Here is a 24,380-nt window from a genome sequence, read left to right on the forward strand (position 1 = left end):
TACCGGCTGATCACCCATAATATTGCATTAAAACATAGAATATCACTTAATTTCCAAAAGATTCAGTGATGCTGATAATGCAGAATCTCACAACATTTCCCATCATAATGCCATAATGCACAAGTGGGAGAAATAATCCTTGCTATATCTGTACATTGTGTGACGTATTACCTCAATGACCAATGAGAGCAAGTACATCTTCTGTATAGAGCGGCTGTGTTATGATGCAGTTATTGATCATCATTGACATAATCACAAGAATCTTATGCAAAGGGAAATTGTCCGCAGCGAAGTGAGATTTCAGCCCCCAAACGTCTGTAATATTAATGCAATGTCTTACTTTTGTTGCAGTGAACACTGAAGAGACGGATCTACTACAACACTGTACAGGATGAGCATACGCTACAAGCAGCAAAATGATCTTGCAGTTGACAGTATGTTGTTCTGGTAATGTGCACAATTATTATTTATGGGCTACACACCACAGTGCTGGACATATTCTGTTAACTTCAACTCTACTCCTAACATGGAGATGTCTTCCTGGTGTTACTGATTCAGTACATCATATGCACAGTGTGGTTATGATATGATGGATTGATTTAATGAACCCACCAACCAATGATGACATCTGCATCATCTTCTGTAAAGTGCAGCTACAGCATGATATTATCAGCATTTGGTGCGGTATAATCAGAGGTATCTATGTGCTTTTGTGCCTGTTTTAAGTCCTCCAGCTTAACGCCCCTACACCTCCCACTACACAGGCATACTTACTTATGCATACACTGACATCTGGCATACCTACACACACCCCAGGGCCACTTCCTTCCCCTGATGTCAGGGAGAGGATGGGCATGCAGAGTGCAGTAAGTCTCCACGTTACTCTGGCCAACAGTCTTGGCCTACCTCCAGCATCTGTCACCCACAACATCTGTTCCCTCCTTGTAAAGTGCTGAACTATCTCACCTGGGTCAGTGCTATAGCTGGTCACAGTGCCCGATCAGGATGTCACTGTGACAGGCAGCAGTGCAGATTGACCGGTCAATCAATGCAGTGCCGCAACATATGCACTAAATGAGATTTCCGTGCCCCCAGTCAGGTTACTCCCTGGGCAGTGACCCTGCTCACACCCTCCCCTAGTTCCACCTCTGATCACAATTATCTCTCTTGGAGAGTGTAGCAAATTGGAGTTGGGGGAATCTCACCTCTGCCATGCATGGTCACAATCTGGGCACAGGACCCAAATAGTGGGCAATGTGGCACTTCTTACAGTAGAGAATAAGTAACTTTATTCTTTACTTGTGTATTAAGGACCTTATTTGCATTAAATTCAGTCCACATGGGACCAAGACTTTCTGGCTTACTGAACAAAGTGGAATTGTTTCGTAGAGGGTGGAGAATTGTATTTTATCTGAAATTACCCCCTCTGCACAAAATACAAACAATTATACCCATACAAGTACCTTGTGGAAGTTGTTGCCCTCTATCTTCCTGTGGTCTCTCCCTGTTTCTCACCGTCCCTCCTCCCATTTCCTTGCACCTCTGCGTCTCCGCATATATCCCTATACTCAGAGCCGGCTCCGGTCAGTGACATGGGATGCCCAAATATGAGCATACCCATATATGGGCATCCATGCCACTGACCGGAGCCCGCTCTGTTGCGGATATGGAGAGAGACTGGGAGATTTACATCCCCTTATAATTCATATGGTGCATAGTACCGGCACGTATTGTTTTACCGGTACTGTGTACCTTCCTACTTTCACACTGGTACAGTATATGCTGCAGTGGGACTGAGAGGGATATATTGGTAACACATAGTCATTGTTGGGGGAATTCAATCCATTTTGAAAATAGTAATGAAATGTTTTTTACTTTTCTTTTTTTTCAGTAATGAAGAATGAAACATTTCTGTTAAAATTGAATTGGAGGTGAACTGGATTCATCATCAACTCTGCACCAGTGTGAATTGATGTTCTTTAATGTTCTGATAAGGTACATGCAACATCTCTTCCTCAACCCCTGCACCACTCTCTGCCTCTTGCCTCTCTCTCTCCACCTCCCTGCTAAGCGTATTAACCCATGCCCTCTAGATCGTATCCCCTCACACCTTACTGCATCTCTTAGTCCCCACTCTCACCCACATCTTCAATTCCTCCCTATTCTCTGGCTCTTTACCCTCTTACTTTAAGCCTGTAGTGGTCACCCTTTTCTCAGAAACAACCTACACCCTATGTGCCTTACTAACTACCGCCCTGTATCCCTCCTGCTGTTTGTCTCCTAATTGCTAGAATGTCAACATTCTTAAATCACATTCCCTCCTGGATCCTTTACAACCTGCCTTTCGTACAGCTCGTTCTACAGACTGTGCTTAAAGCAAATTCCCAAGGTCACTTTTCCCTACTAATCCTACTTGATCTATCTGCTGCGTTTGATGCTCTCAATCACTCTCCTCCTTCATATTCTAAACTCTCTCTTGGTATCCGTAACACAGTTCTATCCTGGTTTTCATCATAACTTTCCTGTCACACATTCTCCATCTCTGTTGCTAACATGTCTTCGTCTTCTATTGATCTGTCTGTGGGTATACATCAGGGCTCTGTTCTGAGATCTCTCTTTCTCTCTACCTCCTATCATTTGGTGACCTCATCAACTCTTTGTGACAATCCTATAAATAACAAATACAAATATCAGGTCATGGGAATAAGTGATTTGGACATAAAAGTAACATTTCGGAAGTGTGGACAACTAATACATCTTGTAGATTGCCTTTACAGTGTGATGTCATTGATTCAGTAGATTGTGTGCAGACCAGGACTGCAGTACAGTGTCACTCACATGGATGACTTGCGTGGTAGAAGCTCAAGAACAAGGATGTCAAACTCCAGTCCTCGAGGGCCGCAAACAGGCCAGGTTTTCAGGATATCCCTACTGAAAACCTGGCCTGTTTGGGACCCTCGAGGACTGGAGTTTGACATGCATGCTCTAGAAGGAGCACAGCTGTGGGTGGGAGGTGGATTTGCTTTGCATCAAATGGTTTGGAGCAAGGTTTATTGTATGTATTATCATAATAACAATGCAATGCTTAACTTTTATTTCAGGAGGGATGACTGCAGAACAGAAGTGAATATTGAAGCCATGTGTTCCTTTTCTTGCAAAAGAGAAAATTTGAAGGACAGTTGAAGAGAAGGAAAATTACTACACAAAGACAGATAAGCAATGTGTATATTTCTCATTTACCATTTAGTATTTGTCGTTTTATTGACTCCACACAATCCGGCTGCTACGGGTTTCACATTGAATATTTTCATCTCTACTCTACCCCTTCCTGTGATCTGAACCATGCAGGTTTTCGTTGATTCAATACATCATGAGTAGAGGGTGGCTACAGTATGAAGTAAAGACCCAAGGACCACATCTACTACCATTCATAACAAGAACATGTGCAGTAGCGCACAGCTGCAGTTCTATGTGATTGTTATGAAAGGTTGAGGTGGTTCAATTCTATGAATCTGGAGTGGGATGGATCCTGTTTGCATCATATGGTTTCATCTAGGCCAGTAGATTATATAACTCTCAGTACAGGTTACACATGGCATCAGTATTAGTGATTTAAAGAGGAGGAAAGCTTCAATGTGGAGAACAAAGCCAAGTAATGTTGAAGTTACTCCTTTTACCATTTACTTGGTCAGTCTGTACTGTCTACTCTCCACACAGCTGCTAAGGATCTTCCATTTTAAATACTTTCACCTCCTATTCTGCACTGCTTTGCTGCCCATTATTCAGAGATGCGTTCCAGTCATGTTTAGCACTCTGAATCTCTCTGCAGTCATTGGTTCAGCACATCATGGGTAGAGCATGGCTACAGATACAGCAAGCTATTATTATTTTACCGGCTGATCACCCATAATATTGCATTAAAACATAGAATATCACTTAATTTCCAAAAGATTCAGTGATGCTGATAATGCAGAATCTCACAACATTTCCCATCATAATGCCATAATGCACAAGTGGGAGAAATAATCCTTGCTATATCTGTACATTGTGTGACGTATTACCTCAATGACCAATGAGAGCAAGTACATCTTCTGTATAGAGCGGCTGTGTTATGATGCAGTTATTGATCATCATTGACATAATCACAAGAATCTTATGCAAAGGGAAATTGTCCGCAGCGAAGTGAGATTTCAGCCCCCAAACGTCTGTAATATTAATGCAATGTCTTACTTTTGTTGCAGTGAACACTGAAGAGACGGATCTACTACAACACTGTACAGGATGAGCATACGCTACAAGCAGCAAAATGATCTTGCAGTTGACAGTATGTTGTTCTGGTAATGTGCACAATTATTATTTATGGGCTACACACCACAGTGCTGGACATATTCTGTTAACTTCAACTCTACTCCTAACATGGAGATGTCTTCCTGGTGTTACTGATTCAGTACATCATATGCACAGTGTGGTTATGATATGATGGATTGATTTAATGAACCCACCAACCAATGATGACATCTGCATCATCTTCTGTAAAGTGCAGCTACAGCATGATATTATCAGCATTTGGTGCGGTATAATCAGAGGTATCTATGTGCTTTTGTGCCTGTTTTAAGTCCTCCAGCTTAACGCCCCTACACCTCCCACTACACAGGCATACTTACTTATGCATACATTGACATCTGGCATACCTACACACACCCCAGGGCCACTTCCTTCCCCTGATGTCAGGGAGAGGATGGGCATGCAGAGTGCAGTAAGTCTCCACGTTACTCTGGCCAACAGTCTTGGCCTACCTCCAGCATCTGTCACCCACAACATCTGTTCCCTCCTTGTAAAGTGCTGAACTATCTCACCTGGGTCAGTGCTATAGCTGATCACAGTGCCCGATCAGGATGTCACTGTGACAGGCAGCAGTGCAGATTGACCGGTCAATCAATGCAGTGCCGCAACATACTGCTGCGGCACAGTTTATTCGAGCATTTGCCCGTTCTGTGCCGCAGCAGTAGCCTGGCGCGCGCCCGAGTGTGACGGGCGCACGCCGAAGCAGCGGAAGAGCGCCCTCCGATCGGGGCGCTCTCCCTACCGCTGCCGGGTCCGCCGGGTCCCCCGGAACCCCCTGCCGCTGTCCCGCGATCGCGGGACACCAGGGCTCCCTCGGGGAGCCCCTGGACATGCGTGCAGCGGGCGCACGCTCCCGATGACGCGTGACCGCGCGTCTATGACGCGCGGCACGCCGAGGGGCGGCCACTAGCAAGCCGGGAGATTTCCCGGCTTGCGGTACCGACCACACTTCAATAAAGTGTGTCGGTAGTGTATGCACTAAATGAGATTTCCGTGCCCCCAGTCAGGTTACTCCCTGGGCAGTGACCCTGCTCACACCCTCCCCTAGTTCCACCTCTGATCACAATTATCTCTCTTGGAGAGTGTAGCAAATTGGAGTTGGGGGAATCTCACCTCTGCCATGCATGGTCACAATCTGGGCACAGGACCCAAATAGTGGGCAATGTGGCACTTCTTACAGTAGAGAATAAGTAACTTTATTCTTTACTTGTGTATTAAGGACCTTATTTGCATTAAATTCAGTCCACATGGGACCAAGACTTTCTGGCTTACTGAACAAAGTGGAATTGTTTCGTAGAGGGTGGAGAATTGTATTTTATCTGAAATTACCCCCTCTGCACAAAATACAAACAATTATACCCATACAAGTACCTTGTGGAAGTTGTTGCCCTCTATCTTCCTGTGGTCTCTCCCTGTTTCTCACCGTGCCTCCTCCCATTTCCTTGCACCTCTGCGTCTCCGCATATATCCCTATACTCAGAGCCGGCTCCGGTCAGTGACATGGGATGCCCAAATATGAGCATACCCATATATGGGCATCCATGCCACTGACCGGAGCCCGCTCTGTTGCGGATATGGAGAGAGACTGGGAGATTTACATCCCCTTATAATTCATATGGTGCATAGTACCGGCACGTATTGTTTTACCGGTACTGTGTACCTTCCTACTTCCACACTGGTACAGTATATGCTGCAGTGGGACTGAGAGGGATATATTGGTAACACATAGTCATTGTTGGGGGAATTCAATCCATTTTGAAAATAGTAATGAAATGTTTTTTACTTTTCTTTTTTTTCAGTAATGAAGAATGAAACATTTCTGTTAAAATTGAATTGGAGGTGAACTGGATTCATCATCAACTCTGCACCAGTGTGAATTGATGTTCTTTAATGTTCTGATAAGGTACATGCAACATCTCTTCCTCAACCCCTGCACCACTCTCTGCCTCTTGCCTCTCTCTCTCCACCTCCCTGCTAAGCGTATTAACCCATGCCCTCTAGATCGTATCCCCTCACACCTTACTGCATCTCTTAGTCCCCACTCTCACCCACATCTTCAATTCCTCCCTATTCTCTGGCTCTTTACCCTCTTACTTTAAGCCTGTAGTGGTCACCCTTTTCTCAGAAACAACCTACACCCTATGTGCCTTACTAACTACCGCCCTGTATCCCTCCTGCTGTTTGTCTCCTAATTGCTAGAATGTCAACATTCTTAAATCACATTCCCTCCTGGATCCTTTACAACCTGCCTTTCGTACAGCTCGTTCTACAGACTGTGCTTAAAGTAAATTCCCAAGGTCACTTTTCCCTACTAATCCTACTTGATCTATCTGCTGCGTTTGATGCTCTCAATCACTCTCCTCCTTCATATTCTAAACTCTCTCTTGGTATCCGTAACACAGTTCTATCCTGGTTTTCATCATAACTTTCCTGTCACACATTCTCCATCTCTGTTGCTAACATGTCTTCGTCTTCTATTGATCTGTCTGTGGGTATACATCAGGGCTCTGTTCTGAGATCTCTCTTTCTCTCTACATACTATCATTTGGTGACCTCATCAACTCTTTGTGACAATCCTATAAATAACAAATACAAATATCAGGTCATGGGAATAAGTGATTTGGACATAAAAGTAACATTTCGGAAGTGTGGACAACTAATACATCTTGTAGATTGCCTTTACAGTGTGATGTCATTGATTCAGTAGATTGTGTGCAGACCAGGACTGCAGTACAGTGTCACTCACATGGATGACTTGCGTGGTAGAAGCTCAAGAACAAGGATGTCAAACTCCAGTCCTCGAGGGCCGCAAACAGGCCAGGTTTTCAGGATATCCCTACTGAAAACCTGGCCTGTTTGGGACCCTCGAGGACTGGAGTTTGACATGCATGCTCTAGAAGGAGCACAGCTGTGGGTGGGAGGTGGATTTGCTTTGCATCAAATGGTTTGGAGCAAGGTTTATTGTATGTATTATCATAATAACAATGCAATGCTTAACTTTTATTTCAGGAGGGATGACTGCAGAACAGAAGTGAATATTGAAGCCATGTGTTCCTTTTCTTGCAAAAGAGAAAATTTGAAGGACAGTTGAAGAGAAGGAAAATTACTACACAGAGACAGATAAGCAATGTGTATATTTCTCATTTACCATTTAGTATTTGTCGTTTTATTGACTCCACACAATCCGGCTGCTACGGGTTTCACATTGAATATTTTCATCTCTACTCTACCCCTTCCTGTGATCTGAACCATGCAGGTTTTCGTTGATTCAATACATCATGAGTAGAGGGTGGCTACAGTATGAAGTAAAGACCCAAGGACCACATCTACTACCATTCATAACAAGAACATGTGCAGTAGCGCACAGCTGCAGTTCTATGTGATTGTTATGAAAGGTTGAGGTGGTTCAATTCTATGAATCTGGAGTGGGATGGATCCTGTTTGCATCATATGGTTTCATCTAGGCCAGTAGATTATATAACTCTCAGTACAGGTTACACATGGCATCAGTATTAGTGATTTAAAGAGGAGGAAAGCTTCAATGTGGAGAACAAAGCCAAGTAATGTTGAAGTTACTCCTTTTACCATTTACTTGGTCAGTCTGTACTGTCTACTCTCCACACAGCTGCTAAGGATCTTCCATTTTAAATACTTTCACCTCCTATTCTGCACTGCTTTGCTGCCCATTATTCAGAGATGCGTTCCAGTCATGTTTAGCACTCTGAATCTCTCTGCAGTCATTGGTTCAGCACATCATGGGTAGAGCATGGCTACAGATACAGCAAGCTATTATTATTTTACCGGCTGATCACCCATAATATTGCATTAAAACATAGAATATCACTTAATTTCCAAAAGATTCAGTGATGCTGATAATGCAGAATCTCACAACATTTCCCATCATAATGCCATAATGCACAAGTGGGAGAAATAATCCTTGCTATATCTGTACATTGTGTGACGTATTACCTCAATCACCAATGAGAGCAAGTACATCTTCTCTATAGAGCGGCTGTGTTATGATGCAGTTATTGATCATCATTGACATAATCACAAGAAGCTTATGCAAAGGGAAATTGTCCGCAGCGAAGTGAGATTTCAGCCCCCAAACGTCTGTAATATTAATGCAATGTCTTACTTTTGTTGCAGTGAACACTGAAGAGACGGATCTACTACAACACTGTACAGGATGAGCATACGCTACAAGCAGCAAAATGATCTTGCAGTTGACAGTATGTTGCTCTGGTAATGTGCACAATTATTATTTATGGGCTACACACCACAGTGCTGGACATATTCTGTTAACTTCAACTCTACTCCTAACATGGAGATGTCTTCCTGGTGTTACTGATTCAGTACATCATATGCACAGTGTGGTTATGATATGATGGATTGATTTAATGAACCCACCAACCAATGATGACATCTGCATCATCTTCTGTAAAGTGCAGCTACAGCATGATATTATCAGCATTTGGGCATGCAGAGTGCAGTAAGTCTCCACGTTACTCTGGCCAACAGTCTTGGCCTACCTCCAGCATCTGTCACCCACAACATCTGTTCCCTCCTTGTAAAGTGCTGAACTATCTCACCTGGGTCAGTGCTATAGCTGATCACAGTGCCCGATCAGGATGTCACTGTGACAGGCAGCAGTGCAGATTGACCGGTCAATCAATGCAGTGCCGCAACATACTGCTGCGGCACAGTTTATTCGAGCATTTGCCCGTTCTGTGCCGCAGCAGTAGCCTGGCGCGCGCCCGAGTGTGACGGGCGCACGCCGAAGCAGCGGAAGAGCGCCCTCCGATCGGGGCGCTCTCCCTACCGCTGCCGGGTCCGCCGGGTCCCCCGGAACCCCCTGCCGCTGTCCCGCGATCGCGGGACACCAGGGCTCCCTCGGGGAGCCCCTGGACATGCGTGCAGCGGGCGCACGCTCCCGATGACGCGTGACCGCGCGTCTATGACGCGCGGCACGCCGAGGGGCGGCCACTAGCAAGCCGGGAGATTTCCCGGCTTGCGGTACCGACCACACTTCAATAAAGTGTGTCGGTAGTGTATGCACTAAATGAGATTTCCGTGCCCCCAGTCAGGTTACTCCCTGGGCAGTGACCCTGCTCACACCCTCCCCTAGTTCCACCTCTGATCACAATTATCTCTCTTGGAGAGTGTAGCAAATTGGAGTTGGGGGAATCTCACCTCTGCCATGCATGGTCACAATCTGGGCACAGGACCCAAATAGTGGGCAATGTGGCACTTCTTACAGTAGAGAATAAGTAACTTTATTCTTTACTTGTGTATTAAGGACCTTATTTGCATTAAATTCAGTCCACATGGGACCAAGACTTTCTGGCTTACTGAACAAAGTGGAATTGTTTCGTAGAGGGTGGAGAATTGTATTTTATCTGAAATTACCCCCTCTGCACAAAATACAAACAATTATACCCATACAAGTACCTTGTGGAAGTTGTTGCCCTCTATCTTCCTGTGGTCTCTCCCTGTTTCTCACCGTGCCTCCTCCCATTTCCTTGCACCTCTGCGTCTCCGCATATATCCCTATACTCAGAGCCGGCTCCGGTCAGTGACATGGGATGCCCAAATATGAGCATACCCATATATGGGCATCCATGCCACTGACCGGAGCCCGCTCTGTTGCGGATATGGAGAGAGACTGGGAGATTTACATCCCCTTATAATTCATATGGTGCATAGTACCGGCACGTATTGTTTTACCGGTACTGTGTACCTTCCTACTTTCACACTGGTACAGTATATGCTGCAGTGGGACTGAGAGGGATATATTGGTAACACATAGTCATTGTTGGGGGAATTCAATCCATTTTGAAAATAGTAATGAAATGTTTTTTACTTTTCTTTTTTTTCAGTAATGAAGAATGAAACATTTCTGTTAAAATTGAATTGGAGGTGAACTGGATTCATCATCAACTCTGCACCAGTGTGAATTGATGTTCTTTAATGTTCTGATAAGGTACATGCAACATCTCTTCCTCAACCCCTGCACCACTCTCTGCCTCTTGCCTCTCTCTCTCCACCTCCCTGCTAAGCGTATTAACCCATCTAATGTAATCCACATTCCATGTCTCACTTTACTCTTCACTTCTCACGTGCCCTCTGGAATGACTGCTCTCTGACTAACAAGGTCTATTTGTACATGACCTCTTCTGCTCTCATCATCCACCACCTCTCATTCCCCTCACCCCTGTCCTACTCGATACCTCAGCTTAATTGAACTCTCTCCTCTGACATCTACCCTTATCTCTAACCTCTCCTCACTTTCTGCTTAAACTAACTATCTTGTTAACTTTTACAATGCTATCATCTCCTCCTCCTCCCTCCTCTTCCTCCCTCCTCCTCCCTCCTCCATCATATATATGCCCCTTCTAGGCTCTGACACACTCATCCCTGTAAGGCCATGATTATCATGGGCACATGCTTGGTCATCCACAGTGCGTGCGAGCGATGCAGAGCCGCCTCGGACCTCAGTGCAGGGATTGCTGCATACCCCCAGCATCTGTCACCCACAAACAATACACACACTAATACTCCCCACAATACACACTATAATACCTCCTCAATACTAATCTCCCCAATAATATTATAGCTCCAAACACAATATACACAACACCCTTACACAAGATACACAATCTAGTACTCTCCTCTGCACCTCTACACACAATATAATACTCCCACACACACAATATACACACTACCCTCCTACCCCCATAAAATACAACCAATAATACACACACACTTTGTGGATGTTGGGACCAGCTCCCGGCATGCACCAGTGAAAGAGAGAGGCCCGCAGAAGCTCGGAAGAACTCCCTCCATCCGTGCCTTCCTCCGTTTCACATCTTCTCCCTGTCTCTCTCCCTCCCTTTCCTTGCATCTCCCTGCGTCTTTACGTATACCCAGTCAGTGACGGCTCTGGTCACGTGATGCCTTAATATGGGCTTATCCATATATGTTCATCCACGTCACTAATGTGATGCCCGCACTGTTGCGGAGCTGGTACTTACGACGGGCACTTATTGTTTTATCAGTACTGCGTACCTGACTCTACCGGCCTACTTTCAACACTAGTACAATATGTGCTTCACTACGAGTGAGTGGGGAATATTGGCATCACACAGTCACTGTTGAATATGCCATTCAATCCATTTTGAAAATAGTAATGCAATGTGGTTTTGTTTTGTTTGCTTTTTGCAGTAATGAAGAATGGAAAAGTTATATTAAAATTAAATTGGAGGGGGACTAGATTCAGCATTTCATCATGAACTCTGCACTTGTGAGAATTTAACTTCCTGAATACCCTGACAGGTACACGCAACATTAAGACTATAATCTGCTGTGCAAGCTTTCGTGCTATACCTCCCCCTCAGGTTTTGATTTATACATTTGCTCCCTCAATTCATGTCCTCTAATATTTGAAAGCTCTCTCCTAGCATTTTCTCTTTACCACAGAACGTCATCCCAATGTAACCTCTCTCTTGTTCTTTCTGCTGGCTGTTTCCTCACTCCTCTGTTAAACTTTTCTAATTTCTCTAACTTCCACACTCCTGCTTTTATCCACATGTTCTCCTCTTTCCTTCCCCTACCTTTGCATGTGTCTACACACTGCACCATTTGTACAGACCTCTATTGCAGCTATTTCTGCACTGCTCAATGAAAAGCACTCTTTAATATCCTATTCTCTGTGCCCCCTCTCTCTGCGCCCCCTCTTTTGGCGCCTCCTCTCTCTGCGCCCCCTCTCTCTGCGCCTATCTGTCTCATTCTCTCTACGTCCCTCTCTCTCTACATAGAGCTATCTCTGTCTCTCTCTACACCTATCTCTGTGTCTCCTTCTATGTTTGCTGATGTGTGGGATATCTCTTATAATCTTGAACCTGCTCATATACACATCGGGCCTCCCTGCCTCTGCCTCCCTGCTAAGAGTGTTAACCTATCTAATGTAATCCACATTCCTTTCCTTACTTTTCTCTTCCCTTCTCCTATGCCATCTGGAATGTCCGTTCTCTGACTAACAAGGCTCTAGTTGTACATGACCTCTTCTGCTCTCATCATTCACAATCAGTCATTCCCCTCACCCCATCTTACCTGTCCCACTGATTTGCCTCTGCTTAATTAAACTCTCCTCTGACATCTACTCTAACCTCTCTGCTCTCTCTCTCTTTCCGCTTAAACTAACAATCTTATTAACTCTTACAATGCTATCCTCCTATCTATATGCCCCCTCTAGGCTCTGACACACTTGTCCCTCTAGCCCACACCCTTGGCTAAATTCCCAAACATGTTCATCACACTTCCACTCGCTGTTCTTAATGCCTATGAAGGAAATCACACAATTGATATTTGATTTTTCTACAGTAAAAATGTCTCCAGTCCTGTATAAAGCTGCTCTCTGGGGCCAAACCACACTACTTTTTTTTTCACATTCATCAACACTCAAATTTAATTTACGCTGTCTTTTTTTCCCTGTATTTGACTCCCTCCACTAACCTTCTCCTCGCACTTGCCATCCTTCCTTCACTTCTCCTCAAGCATTTGACTACTTCAGAGGCAAGGTGGATGCCACCCACAAGGAGATTCCTTCTGTCCCTTCCCCCTTCTCTCCTTCTACCTAATTCTCCTTCTGCATTTGACTCTTTTTCTTCTCTTACAGAGCTGGAAGCAAATCATCTTCTCTTCTCCCTCTACCACATGCCCTCTAGATCGTATCCCCTCACACCTTACTGCATCTCTTAGTCCCCACTCTCACCCACATCTTCAATTCCTCCCTATTCTCTGGCTCTTTACCCTCTTACTTTAAGCCTGTAGTGGTCACCCTTTTCTCAGAAACAACCTACACCCTATGTGCCTTACTAACTACCGCCCTGTATCCCTCCTGCTGTTTGTCTCCTAATTGCTAGAATGTCAACATTCTTAAATCACATTCCCTCCTGGATCCTTTACAACCTGCCTTTCGTACAGCTCGTTCTACAGACTGTGCTTAAAGCAAATTCCCAAGGTCACTTTTCCCTACTAATCCTACTTGATCTATCTGCTGCGTTTGATGCTCTCAATCACTCTCCTCCTTCATATTCTAAACTCTCTCTTGGTATCCGTAACACAGTTCTATCCTGGTTTTCATCATAACTTTCCTGTCACACATTCTCCATCTCTGTTGCTAACATGTCTTCGTCTTCTATTGATCTGTCTGTGGGTATACATCAGGGCTCTGTTCTGAGATCTCTCTTTCTCTCTACATACTATCATTTGGTGACCTCATCAACTCTTTGTGACAATCCTATAAATAACAAATACAAATATCAGGTCATGGGAATAAGTGATTTGGACATAAAAGTAACATTTCGGAAGTGTGGACAACTAATACATCTTGTAGATTGCCTTTACAGTGTGATGTCATTGATTCAGTAGATTGTGTGCAGACCAGGACTGCAGTACAGTGTCACTCACATGGATGACTTGCGTGGTAGAAGCTCAAGAACAAGGATGTCAAACTCCAGTCCTCGAGGGCCGCAAACAGGCCAGGTTTTCAGGATATCCCTACTGAAAACCTGGCCTGTTTGGGACCCTCGAGGACTGGAGTTTGACATGCATGCTCTAGAAGGAGCACAGCTGTGGGTGGGAGGTGGATTTGCTTTGCATCAAATGGTTTGGAGCAAGGTTTATTGTATGTATTATCATAATAACAATGCAATGCTTAACTTTTATTTCAGGAGGGATGACTGCAGAACAGAAGTGAATATTGAAGCCATGTGTTCCTTTTCTTGCAAAAGAGAAAATTTGAAGGACAGTTGAAGAGAAGGAAAATTACTACACAGAGACAGATAAGCAATGTGTATATTTCTCATTTACCATTTAGTATTTGTCGTTTTATTGACTCCACACAATCCGGCTGCTACGGGTTTCACATTGAATATTTTCATCTCTACTCTACCCCTTCCTGTGATCTGAACCATGCAAGTTTTCGTTGATTCAATACATCATGAGTAGAGTGTGGCTACAGTATGAAGTAAAGACCCAAGGACCACATCTACTACCATTCATAACAAGAACATGTGCAGTAGCGCACAGCTGCAGTTCTATGTGATTGTTATGAAAGGTTGAGGTGGTTCAATTCTATGAATCTGGAGTGGGATGGATCCTGTTTGCATCATATGGTTTCATCTAGGCCAGTAGATTATATAACTCTCAGTACAGGTTACACATGGCATCAGTATTAGTGATTTAAAGAGGAGGAAAGCTTCAATGTGGAGAACAAAGCCAAGTAATGTTGAAGTTACTCCTTTTACCATTTACTTGGTCAGTCTGTACTGTCTACTCTCCACACAGCTGCTAAGGATCTTCCATTTTAAATACTTTCACCTCCTATTCTGCACTGCTTTGCTGCCCATTATTCAGAGATGCGTTCCAGTCATGTTTAGCACTCTGAATCTCTCTGCAGTCATTGGTTCAGCACATCATGGGTAGAGCATGGCTACAGATACAGCAAGCTATTATTATTTTACCGGCTGATCACCCATAATATTGCATTAAAACATAGAATATCACTTAATTTCCAAAAGATTCAGTGATGCTGATAATGCAGAATCTCACAACATTTCCCATCATAATGCCATAATGCACAAGTGGGAGAAATAATCCTTGCTATATCTGTACATTGTGTGACGTATTACCTCAATGACCAATGAGAGCAAGTACATCTTCTGTATAGAGCGGCTGTGTTATGATGCAGTTATTGATCATCATTGACATAATCACAAGAATCTTATGCAAAGGGAAATTGTCCGCAGCGAAGTGAGATTTCAGCCCCCAAACGTCTGTAATATTAATGCAATGTCTTACTTTTGTTGCAGTGAACACTGAAGAGACGGATCTACTACAACACTGTACAGGATGAGCATACGCTACAAGCAGCAAAATGATCTTGCAGTTGACAGTATGTTGTTCTGGTAATGTGCACAATTATTATTTATGGGCTACACACCACAGTGCTGGACATATTCTGTTAACTTCAACTCTACTCCTAACATGGAGATGTCTTCCTGGTGTTACTGATTCAGTACATCATATGCACAGTGTGGTTATGATATGATGGATTGATTTAATGAACCCACCAACCAATGATGACATCTGCATCATCTTCTGTAAAGTGCAGCTACAGCATGATATTATCAGCATTTGGTGCGGTATAATCAGAGGTATCTATGTGCTTTTGTGCCTGTTTTAAGTCCTCCAGCTTAACGCCCCTACACCTCCCACTACACAGGCATACTTACTTATGCATACACTGACATCTGGCATACCTACACACACCCCAGGGCCACTTCCTTCCCCTGATGTCAGGGAGAGGATGGGCATGCAGAGTGCAGTAAGTCTCCACGTTACTCTGGCCAACAGTCTTGGCCTACCTCCAGCATCTGTCACCCACAACATCTGTTCCCTCCTTGTAAAGTGCTGAACTATCTCACCTGGGTCAGTGCTATAGCTGATCACAGTGCCCGATCAGGATGTCACTGTGACAGGCAGCAGTGCAGATTGACCGGTCAATCAATGCAGTGCCGCAACATACTGCTGCGGCACAGTTTATTCGAGCATTTGCCCGTTCTGTGCCGCAGCAGTAGCCTGGCGCGCGCCCGAGTGTGACGGGCGCACGCCGAAGCAGCGGAAGAGCGCCCTCCGATCGGGGCGCTCTCCCTACCGCTGCCGGGTCCGCCGGGTCCCCCGGAACCCCCTGCCGCTGTCCCGCGATCGCGGGACACCAGGGCTCCCTCGGGGAGCCCCTGGACATGCGTGCAGCGGGCGCACGCTCCCGATGACGCGTGACCGCGCGTCTATGACGCGCGGCACGCCGAGGGGCGGCCACTAGCAAGCCGGGAGATTTCCCGGCTTGCGGTACCGACCACACTTCAATAAAGTGTGTCGGTAGTGTATGCACTAAATGAGATTTCCGTGCCCCCAGTCAGGTTACTCCCTGGGCAGTGACCCTGCTCACACCCTCCCCTAGTTCCACCTCTGATCACAATTATCTCTCTTGGAGAGTGTAGCAAATTGGAGTTGGGGGAATCTCACCTCTGCCATGCATGGTCACAATCTGGGCACAGGACCCAAATAGTGGGCAATGTGGCACTTCTTACAGTAGAGAATAAGTAACTTTATTCTTTACTTGTGTATTAAGGACCTTATTTGCATTAAATTCAGTCCACATGGGACCAAGACTTTCTGGCTTACTGAACAAAGTGGAATTGTTTCGTAGAGGGTGGAGAATTGTATTTTATCTGAAATTACCCCCTCTGCACAAAATACAAACAATTATACCCATACAAGTACCTTGTGGAAGTTGTTGCCCTCTATCTTCCTGTGGTCTCTCCCTGTTTCTCACCGTGCCTCCTCCCATTTCCTTGCACCTCTGCGTCTCCGCATATATCCCTATACTCAGAGCCGGCTCCGGTCAGTGACATGGGATGCCCAAATATGAGCATACCCATATATGGGCATCCATGCCACTGACCGGAGCCCGCTCTGTTGCGGATATGGAGAGAGACTGGGAGATTTACATCCCCTTATAATTCATATGGTGCATAGTACCGGCACGTATTGTTTTACCGGTACTGTGTACCTTCCTACTTCCACACTGGTACAGTATATGCTGCAGTGGGACTGAGAGGGATATATTGGTAACACATAGTCATTGTTGGGGGAATTCAATCCATTTTGAAAATAGTAATGAAATGTTTTTTACTTTTCTTTTTTTTCAGTAATGAAGAATGAAACATTTCTGTTAAAATTGAATTGGAGGTGAACTGGATTCATCATCAACTCTGCACCAGTGTGAATTGATGTTCTTTAATGTTCTGATAAGGTACATGCAACATCTCTTCCTCAACCCCTGCACCACTCTCTGCCTCTTGCCTCTCTCTCTCCACCTCCCTGCTAAGCGTATTAACCCATGCCCTCTAGATCGTATCCCCTCACACCTTACTGCATCTCTTAGTCCCCACTCTCACCCACATCTTCAATTCCTCCCTATTCTCTGGCTCTTTACCCTCTTACTTTAAGCCTGTAGTGGTCACCCTTTTCTCAGAAACAACCTACACCCTATGTGCCTTACTAACTACCGCCCTGTATCCCTCCTGCTGTTTGTCTCCTAATTGCTAGAATGTCAACATTCTTAAATCACATTCCCTCCTGGATCCTTTACAACCTGCCTTTCGTACAGCTCGTTCTACAGACTGTGCTTAAAGTAAATTCCCAAGGTCACTTTTCCCTACTAATCCTACTTGATCTATCTGCTGCGTTTGATGCTCTCAATCACTCTCCTCCTTCATATTCTAAACTCTCTCTTGGTATCCGTAACACAGTTCTATCCTGGTTTTCATCATAACTTTCCTGTCACACATTCTCCATCTCTGTTGCTAACATGTCTTCGTCTTCTATTGATCTGTCTGTGGGTATACATCAGGGCTCTGTTCTGAGATCTCTCTTTCTCTCTACATACTATCATTTGGTGACCTCATCAACTCTTTGTGACAATCCTATAAATAACAAATACAAATATCAGGTCATGGGAATAAGTGATTTGGACATAAAAGTAACATTTCGGAAGTGTGGACAACTAATACATCTTGTAGATTGCCTTTACAGTGTGATGTCATTGATTCAGTAGATTGTGTGCAGACCAGGACTGCAGTACAGTGTCACTCACATGGATGACTTGCGTGGTAGAAGCTCAAGAACAAGGATGTCAAACTCCAGTCCTCGAGGGCCGCAAACAGGCCAGGTTTTCAGGATATCCCTACTGAAAACCTGGCCTGTTTGGGACCCTCGAGGACTGGAGTTTGACATGCATGCTCTAGAAGGAGCACAGCTGTGGGTGGGAGGTGGATTTGCTTTGCATCAAATGGTTTGGAGCAAGGTTTATTGTATGTATTATCATAATAACAATGCAATGCTTAACTTTTATTTCAGGAGGGATGACTGCAGAACAGAAGTGAATATTGAAGCCATGTGTTCCTTTTCTTGCAAAAGAGAAAATTTGAAGGACAGTTGAAGAGAAGGAAAATTACTACACAGAGACAGATAAGCAATGTGTATATTTCTCATTTACCATTTAGTATTTGTCGTTTTATTGACTCCACACAATCCGGCTGCTACGGGTTTCACATTGAATATTTTCATCTCTACTCTACCCCTTCCTGTGATCTGAACCATGCAGGTTTTCGTTGATTCAATACATCATGAGTAGAGGGTGGCTACAGTATGAAGTAAAGACCCAAGGACCACATCTACTACCATTCATAACAAGAACATGTGCAGTAGCGCACAGCTGCAGTTCTATGTGATTGTTATGAAAGGTTGAGGTGGTTCAATTCTATGAATCTGGAGTGGGATGGATCCTGTTTGCATCATATGGTTTCATCTAGGCCAGTAGATTATATAACTCTCAGTACAGGTTACACATGGCATCAGTATTAGTGATTTAAAGAGGAGGAAAGCTTCAATGTGGAGAACAAAGCCAAGTAATGTTGAAGTTACTCCTTTTACCATTTACTTGGTCAGTCTGTACTGTCTACTCTCCACACAGCTGCTAAGGATCTTCCATTTTAAATACTTTCACCTCCTATTCTGCACTGCTTTGCTGCCCATTATTCAGAGATGCGTTCCAGTCATGTTTAGCACTCTGAATCTCTCTGCAGTCATTGGTTCAGCACATCATGGGTAGAGCATGGCTACAGATACAGCAAGCTATTATTATTTTACCGGCTGATCACCCATAATATTGCATTAAAACATAGAATATCACTTAATTTCCAAAAGATTCAGTGATGCTGATAATGCAGAATCTCACAACATTTCCCATCATAATGCCATAATGCACAAGTGGGAGAAATAATCCTTGCTATATCTGTACATTGTGTGACGTATTACCTCAATCACCAATGAGAGCAAGTACATCTTCTGTATAGAGCGGCTGTGTTATGATGCAGTTATTGATCATCATTGACATAATCACAAGAAGCTTATGCAAAGGGAAATTGTCCGCAGCGAAGTGAGATTTCAGCCCCCAAACGTCTGTAATATTAATGCAATGTCTTACTTTTGTTGCAGTGAACACTGAAGAGACGGATCTACTACAACACTGTACAGGATGAGCATACGCTACAAGCAGCAAAATGATCTTGCAGTTGACAGTATGTTGCTCTGGTAATGTGCACAATTATTATTTATGGGCTACACACCACAGTGCTGGACATATTCTGTTAACTTCAACTCTACTCCTAACATGGAGATGTCTTCCTGGTGTTACTGATTCAGTACATCATATGCACAGTGTGGTTATGATATGATGGATTGATTTAATGAACCCACCAACCAATGATGACATCTGCATCATCTTCTGTAAAGTGCAGCTACAGCATGATATTATCAGCATTTGGGCATGCAGAGTGCAGTAAGTCTCCACGTTACTCTGGCCAACAGTCTTGGCCTACCTCCAGCATCTGTCACCCACAACATCTGTTCCCTCCTTGTAAAGTGCTGAACTATCTCACCTGGGTCAGTGCTATAGCTGATCACAGTGCCCGATCAGGATGTCACTGTGACAGGCAGCAGTGCAGATTGACCGGTCAATCAATGCAGTGCCGCAACATACTGCTGCGGCACAGTTTATTCGAGCATTTGCCCGTTCTGTGCCGCAGCAGTAGCCTGGCGCGCGCCCGAGTGTGACGGGCGCACGCCGAAGCAGCGGAAGAGCGCCCTCCGATCGGGGCGCTCTCCCTACCGCTGCCGGGTCCGCCGGGTCCCCCGGAACCCCCTGCCGCTGTCCCGCGATCGCGGGACACCAGGGCTCCCTCGGGGAGCCCCTGGACATGCGTGCAGCGGGCGCACGCTCCCGATGACGCGTGACCGCGCGTCTATGACGCGCGGCACGCCGAGGGGCGGCCACTAGCAAGCCGGGAGATTTCCCGGCTTGCGGTACCGACCACACTTCAATAAAGTGTGTCGGTAGTGTATGCACTAAATGAGATTTCCGTGCCCCCAGTCAGGTTACTCCCTGGGCAGTGACCCTGCTCACACCCTCCCCTAGTTCCACCTCTGATCACAATTATCTCTCTTGGAGAGTGTAGCAAATTGGAGTTGGGGGAATCTCACCTCTGCCATGCATGGTCACAATCTGGGCACAGGACCCAAATAGTGGGCAATGTGGCACTTCTTACAGTAGAGAATAAGTAACTTTATTCTTTACTTGTGTATTAAGGACCTTATTTGCATTAAATTCAGTCCACATGGGACCAAGACTTTCTGGCTTACTGAACAAAGTGGAATTGTTTCGTAGAGGGTGGAGAATTGTATTTTATCTGAAATTACCCCCTCTGCACAAAATACAAACAATTATACCCATACAAGTACCTTGTGGAAGTTGTTGCCCTCTATCTTCCTGTGGTCTCTCCCTGTTTCTCACCGTGCCTCCTCCCATTTCCTTGCACCTCTGCGTCTCCGCATATATCCCTATACTCAGAGCCGGCTCCGGTCAGTGACATGGGATGCCCAAATATGAGCATACCCATATATGGGCATCCATGCCACTGACCGGAGCCCGCTCTGTTGCGGATATGGAGAGAGACTGGGAGATTTACATCCCCTTATAATTCATATGGTGCATAGTACCGGCACGTATTGTTTTACCGGTACTGTGTACCTTCCTACTTTCACACTGGTACAGTATATGCTGCAGTGGGACTGAGAGGGATATATTGGTAACACATAGTCATTGTTGGGGGAATTCAATCCATTTTGAAAATAGTAATAAAATGTTTTTTACTTTTCTTTTTTTTCAGTAATGAAGAATGAAACATTTCTGTTAAAATTGAATTGGAGGTGAACTGGATTCATCATCAACTCTGCACCAGTGTGAATTGATGTTCTTTAATGTTCTGATAAGGTACATGCAACATCTCTTCCTCAACCCCTGCACCACTCTCTGCCTCTTGCCTCTCTCTCTCCACCTCCCTGCTAAGCGTATTAACCCATCTAATGTAATCCACATTCCATGTCTCACTTTACTCTTCACTTCTCACGTGCCCTCTGGAATGACTGCTCTCTGACTAACAAGGTCTATTTGTACATGACCTCTTCTGCTCTCATCATCCACCACCTCTCATTCCCCTCACCCCTGTCCTACTCGATACCTCAGCTTAATTGAACTCTCTCCTCTGACATCTACCCTTATCTCTAACCTCTCCTCACTTTCTGCTTAAACTAACTATCTTGTTAACTTTTACAATGCTATCATCTCCTCCTCCTCCCTCCTCCTCCTCCCTCCTCCATCATATATATGCCCCTTCTAGGCTCTGACACACTCATCCCTGTAAGGCCATGATTATCATGGGCACATGCTTGGTCATCCACAGTGCGTGCGAGCGATGCAGAGCCGCCTCGGACCTCAGTGCAGGGATTGCTGCATACCCCCAGCATCTGTCACCCACAAACAATACACACACTAATACTCCCCACAATACACACTATAATACCTCCTCAATACTAATCTCCCCAATAATATTATAGCTCCAAACACAATATACACAACACCCTTACACAAGATACACAATCTAGTACTCTCCTCTGCACCTCTACACACAATATAATACTCCCACACACACAATATACACACTACCCTCCTACCCCCATAAAATACAACCAATAATACACACACACTTTGTGGATGTTGGGACCAGCTCCCGGCATGCACCAGTGAAAGAGAGAGGCCCGCAGAAGCTCGGAAGAACTCCCTCCATCCGTGCCTTCCTCCGTTTCACATCTTCTCCCTGTCTCTCTCCCTCCCTTTCCTTGCATCTCCCTGCGTCTTTACGTATACCCAGTCAGTGACGGCTCTGGTCACGTGATGCCTTAATATGGGCTTATCCATATATGTTCATCCACGTCACTAATGTGATGCCCGCACTGTTGCGGAGCTGGTACTTACGACGGGCACTTATTGTTTTATCAGTACTGCGTACCTGACTCTACCGGCCTACTTTCAACACTAGTACAATATGTGCTTCACTACGAGTGAGTGGGGAATATTGGCATCACACAGTCACTGTTGAATATGCCATTCAATCCATTTTGAAAATAGTAATGCAATGTGGTTTTGTTTTGTTTGCTTTTTGCAGTAATGAAGAATGGAAAAGTTATATTAAAATTAAATTGGAGGGGGACTAGATTCAGCATTTCATCATGAACTCTGCACTTGTGAGAATTTAACTTCTTGAATACCCTGACAGGTACACGCAACATTAAGACTATAATCTGCTGTGCAAGCTTTCGTGCTATACCTCCCCCTCAGGTTTTGATTTATACATTTGCTCCCTCAATTCATGTCCTCTAATATTTGAAAGCTCTCTCCTAGCATTTTCTCTTTACCACAGAACGTCATCCCAATGTAACCTCTCTCTTGTTCTTTTTCCTCACTCCTCTGTTAAACTTTTCTAATTTCTCTAACTTCCACACTCCTGCTTTTATCCACATGTTCTCCTCTTTCCTTCCCCTACCTTTGCATGTGTCTACACACTGCACCATTTGTACAGACCTCTATTGCAGCTATTTCTGCACTGCTCAATGAAAAGCACTCTTTAATATCCTATTCTCTGTGCCCCCTCTCTCTGCGCCCCCTCTTTTGGCGCCTCCTCTCTCTGCGCCCCCTCTCTCTGCGCCTATCTGTCTCATTCTCTCTACGTCCCTCTCTCTCTACATAGAGCTATCTCTGTCTCTCTCTACACCTATCTCTGTGTCTCCTTCTATGTTTGCTGATGTGTGGGATATCTCTTATAATCTTGAACCTGCTCATATACACATCGGGCCTCCCTGCCTCTGCCTCCCTGCTAAGAGTGTTAACCTATCTAATGTAATCCACATTCCTTTCCTTACTTTTCTCTTCCCTTCTCCTATGCCATCTGGAATGTCCGTTCTCTGACTAACAAGGCTCTAGTTGTACATGACCTCTTCTGCTCTCATCATTCACAATCAGTCATTCCCCTCACCCCATCTTACCTGTCCCACTGATTTGCCTCTGCTTAATTAAACTCTCCTCTGACATCTACTCTAACCTCTCTGCTCTCTCTCTCTTTCCGCTTAAACTAACAATCTTATTAACTCTTACAATGCTATCCTCCTATCTATATGCCCCCTCTAGGCTCTGACACACTTGTCCCTCTAGCCCACACCCTTGGCTAAATTCCCAAACATGTTCATCACACTTCCACTCGCTGTTCTTAATGCCTATGAAGGAAATCACACAATTGATATTTGATTTTTCTACAGTAAAAATGTCTCCAGTCCTGTATAAAGCTGCTCTCTGGGGCCAAACCACACTACTTTTTTTTCACATTCATCAACACTCAAATTTAATTTACGCTGTCTTTTTTTCCCTGTATTTGACTCCCTCCACTAACCTTCTCCTCACACTTGCCATCCTTCCTTCACTTCTCCTCAAGCATTTGACTACTTCAGAGGCAAGGTGGATGCCACCCACAAGGAGATTCCTTCTGTCCCTTCCCCCTTCTCTCCTTCTACCTAATTCTCCTTCTGCATTTGACTCTTTTTCTTCTCTTACAGAGCTGGAAGCAAATCATCTTCTCTTCTCCCTCTACCACATGCCCTCTAGATCGTATCCCCTCACACCTTACTGCATCTCTTAGTCCCCACTCTCACCCACATCTTCAATTCCTCCCTATTCTCTGGCTCTTTACCCTCTTACTTTAAGCCTGTAGTGGTCACCCTTTTCTCAGAAACAACCTACACCCTATGTGCCTTACTAACTACCGCCCTGTATCCCTCCTGCTGTTTGTCTCCTAATTGCTAGAATGTCAACATTCTTAAATCACTCGCAATCCACAGCAATCCTTGCTTATCGCCAGCCAAATAAACTAAATTCCCACGAATTTGGTCAGCTCACACCATACAGATTATTTTGAGCCTAAAAATGTAATACATGGACATTACAAAGATAAACAAAAGTA

General features: G+C 44.7%; 1 long non-coding RNA gene across 1 annotated transcript; it reads left to right on the forward strand.

Annotated features, from left to right (window-relative positions):
- Positions 1 to 72: 72 nt before the first annotated feature.
- LOC142476318 (uncharacterized) lies at positions 73 to 17,218 on the forward strand. The gene is made up of 12 exons (XR_012791531.1): positions 73 to 447; positions 1,892 to 1,995; positions 3,102 to 3,221; positions 4,242 to 4,337; positions 6,144 to 6,247; positions 7,354 to 7,473; positions 8,494 to 8,589; positions 10,224 to 10,327; positions 11,569 to 11,679; positions 14,079 to 14,198; positions 15,219 to 15,314; positions 17,121 to 17,218. It is a non-coding gene; the product is annotated as an uncharacterized LOC142476318 (long non-coding RNA).
- Positions 17,219 to 24,380: the final 7,162 nt, after the last annotated feature.

This window comes from Ascaphus truei, unplaced genomic scaffold (genome assembly GCF_040206685.1).
Source record: "Ascaphus truei isolate aAscTru1 unplaced genomic scaffold, aAscTru1.hap1 HAP1_SCAFFOLD_1565, whole genome shotgun sequence".
Classification (NCBI taxonomy): domain Eukaryota; kingdom Metazoa; phylum Chordata; class Amphibia; order Anura; family Ascaphidae; genus Ascaphus; species Ascaphus truei.